Source organism: Carcharodon carcharias, chromosome 19 (genome assembly GCF_017639515.1).
Source record: "Carcharodon carcharias isolate sCarCar2 chromosome 19, sCarCar2.pri, whole genome shotgun sequence".
Lineage (NCBI taxonomy): Eukaryota > Metazoa > Chordata > Chondrichthyes > Lamniformes > Lamnidae > Carcharodon > Carcharodon carcharias.
In genome coordinates this window covers 95,112,928-95,116,765 of record NC_054485.1, presented here as the reverse complement: position 1 = coordinate 95,116,765, position 3,838 = coordinate 95,112,928, and the positions used below count along the sequence as shown (strand labels likewise).

Below are 3,838 nucleotides of genomic sequence, written 5' to 3'. Positions count from 1 at the left end.
TCCACCGAAATGGGATTTCCAGTAGGACAGGTGTGTAGATTTCCAAATGTGCAGATTAGGCCAGCTTTTATCTGAATTTATGAAAGGGTAATTCATTTTTTGAAAACACTGTTGGAGTTTTTTTGAGGGCATTACTAGCAGAATAGATAAGGGAGAAACAGTGGATGTGGTGTATTTGGATTTTCAGAAGACTTGCAATAAGTTTCAGCACAGGAGGTTAATAAGAAAAATTAGAGCTCATGAGATTCATTAGACAGTGAAGGTCACACCCCATCAATGACTACAAAAAAGCTTTTACTGTTGTTATATTTCTTTCTAGTATTTCCTAATATTCTAATTTCTCTCTCTTTTTGTTTTGTAGCCATTGTTTGCTGGTTTTCAAAAATTTACCATCATTGTACATCTTTTCTTTCAATTTGATATCATCTTGAACTTCCTTAGTTAACCATGGATAATGTATCCTTCTCACAGGGCAGAATATTACGTATGAGGTGTGGGTGGCAGAGCCTGCACATCAATGCTGAAAATGTCGCTTGCTGATGTCGGGCGAGCGTCCTGATGTCAGCGCGATATTTAGCTGGGCGGGCGCTATGTAACTGGGCTAATTAGTAAGTTTGCAGACAACACTATGGTTCGAGGAGTTGCAGATAAGTGAAGAGGATTGTCAAAGGATACAATGGGATATAGGTCGGTTGGAGACTTGGGCGGAGAAATGGCAGATGGAGTTTAATCCTGACAAATGTGAGGTAATGCATTTTGGAAGGTCTAATACGGGCAGGAATTATACAGTAAATGGCAGAATCCTTAAGTGCATTGACGGGCAGAGAGATCTGGGTGTACAGGTCCACAGGTCACTGAAAGTGGCAACGCAGTTGGATAAGGTAGTCAGGAAGGCATATGGCATGCTTGCCTTCATTGGCAGGGGTATTGAGTATAAAAGCTGGGAAGTCATGCTGCAGCTGTATAGAACCTTGGTTAGGCCACACTTGGAATATTGCGTGCAATTCTGGTTGCCACATTACCAGAAGGAAATGGAGGCATTGGAGAGAGTGCAAAGGAGGTTTACCAGGATGCTGCCTGGTCTGGAGGTTATTAGCTATGAGGAGAGGTAGGAGAAACTCAGATTGTTCTCTCTAGAGCAACGGAGATTGAGGGGCGACTTGATGGAAGTTTACAAAATTATGAGTGGCATGGACAGAGTAGATAGTCAGAAGCTTTTTCCCAGGGTTAAAGAGTCAATTACTAGGGTACATAGATTTAAGGTGAGATGAGAAAACTACAGAGATGCGCGGGACAAGTTTTTTATGTAGAGGGTACTGAGTGTCTGGAATTCGCTGCTAGAGGAGGTGGTGGAAGCAGGTACGATAGTGGTGTTTAAGAGGCAGCTTGACAAATACCTGAATAGGATGGGAATAGAGGGATACGGACCCCAGAAATGCAAAATGTTTTAGTTGACGAGCAATATGATCGGCGCAGGCTTGGAGGGCCGAAGGGCCTGTTCCTGTGCTGTACTTTTCTTTGTTCTTTGTTCTTAGTTATGAGGGGCATAGACCGGGTGGACAGAAGGTAACATTTCCCTTTGGCGCAGGGATGACTAAAATGGTGGTATTTATTTAAGTTGAGTGCCATGAGGTTGACTGGTGAGGTGCTGAGGACCTTTTGGACAGAGTAATGTGGGACACACTGGCTGAAAGGGTGGTGGAGGTACAAACCCTCCTAAGATGCAATAAGTCTTTGGATGTGCAGCAGCAATGCGAAAATGGTCACAAGTGGGATAAGGCGATATTGGAAGGTGTTAGAGATGCGCATCCTCAAGGGGCTGAGGGACCTTTGTGTATGACCCACACGTCTGACTGTATCAGTCTGTGAGTGAGCAGTGTTGCTGTATTAACGATTGCAGCAATCATCAGTGCTTTGGATGGTGGGGAGACAGAGTGGATGGGACTGTGGCCCTCAAATACCTGGCCTCTGCACCCCAGCCTCGCCAACACCTGGCCACCTGCCTCCTCCCCAGTCCCATGGCCTGCTCCTCATAAGTGGTGATGTGCTGCAGCATGGCGTGCCCACCACCAGTCTGCTGATGTTTCCGGCTATTGTTCTCAGTTTTTGACTGCAGAACAAAGAAGAGCATTTATTGGGGCTGATCGCTCAGGTACTCTGCACGTGCTTGCTGCACCCCAACCACAGTGGCCCATCTGTGGCCTCCAGCGGCTCCTGTCCAGATTACTGGGGATCAGTCACCAGAAGATAGTACGGCTGCTCCCAAACCCCTCCCCCAACGGCCAACTTGGACACATTCGGTGTCCATCACTTTGAATAACACACAGGTCTTAGCGCCCATGGCAAGGAAGTGCAACTAAGGTGTGGCGCCGAGGCCAACAGATGGCTCTTGGCCACGACACCTTGAGGTTCCCCCTCCACCATCTCATCACCATCAATAAGAGATGTGTTGGAGTTCTCAGGATGTGTCTAGCTGCCTCCCCTGCAGGTTGCACCCAGTCTATTCAAATGCGACAAACACCAACATAGGCTGCAGGGAGAACACTTCTTCTCCTCAACCACTAAGGCTGATGTAAGCATGGTCACTATTTGTTTGCCCACCCAGCGTGCACCAAATGCCCAATGCAGTAACAACACTAAGACATGGGTTGGGGGGTGGGGGGGGGGGGGGCCTCAAAGGCTAAGGCTACCTGCTGGGTAAAATGGCCAAGGCTGACATGGTACTTACCCTTCCAGAGTGCAACAAATCATTGAAGCGCTTGTGGCACTGGGTTCCTGTGTGCCGCACAGCATCTTTGGAGCTGACCACCTCCGCCACCTCCTGCCACGCCTGCCTGGTCACGTGGGATGCCCTCCTCCTCCCATCCTCCGGAAACAACACCTCCCGACATTCTGCAACCTCTTCGATGAGGGCAGCAAGGCAGGCGTCGGAGAACTGAGGGGTACGCCGGCCCCCTGCCAGCCTACCCTGCAGCCTTCCCACCCCCTCCTCTTCTGCCCTGCCCTCCTCTGGAGCCCGCTGTGCAGACCCCCTAAAGGAGGCTGCCTAGCTTTTCTTTATACAGGCTGCCGGTTCCCCACTGGAGCCACCGGTCTGTTCATGCCTGCTGTACATTTGAAATTCCCACTGTCCACAGGAGTCTGCAACATGCTGGCCGGGCCTTAATTGGTCCACCTGTGCAAAATGGCGGCGCGGCCTATTTCGCCGGCGGAGATTGGCCACGCGCCCGCCACTGATTGGGGCCGAGCCCGCCCACCCAACAAACATAAATTTCTGCCCATAGTCTTCCTTTTTCAATGGAATATATCTTTGTTGAGAGTTCTGAAAAATCTCCTTAAATATCTGCCACTGTTTCCTACCATCTAACCTTTTGTCTTATTTTGCGTTTCACTTTAGACAATGTTTCAAACCCTTGTAATTGTCTTTATTTAAGTTTAAGATGTTAATTTCAGACCCACATTTCTCAGCCTCACACTCAGCGTGAAACTCCATCATGTTATGATCATTCTCGCCTACAGGGCCATTTATAATGAGGTCATTAATTATTCCGGTCTCATTATACATTACCAGGTCCAAAACTACTCCTACGAGTGACTTCTTTCTTTTGCTATTTCTTATCTCCATCTGAACTGATCTATGCTTCGATGCTCTGGAACAAGATTATTTCCCAATGTAGCACTGATCTCATCCTTGATTAATGGAGACAACCCATCTCCTTATCCTTTCTTCATGTCCTTCTGAGATGTCAAATACACTTGAATACTCAGGTACCAGACTTGTTCACCTTCTAACCATGCCTCTGTAATAATTATCATAATGTATGATGCAGAGATGCAG

At 47.7% G+C, this 3,838-nt stretch overlaps 1 protein-coding gene across 1 annotated transcript in view; it reads left to right on the top strand.

Annotated features, from left to right (window-relative positions):
- LOC121291884 overlaps positions 1–267 on the top strand; it is a 40,234-nt gene extending 39,967 nt beyond the window's left edge. The window contains exon 9 of the mRNA XM_041213532.1: positions 1–267. This exon is cut by the window's left edge and continues 486 nt beyond it. The gene's annotated coding sequence lies outside the window, so the exon portion shown is untranslated.
- Positions 268–3,838: the final 3,571 nt, after the last annotated feature.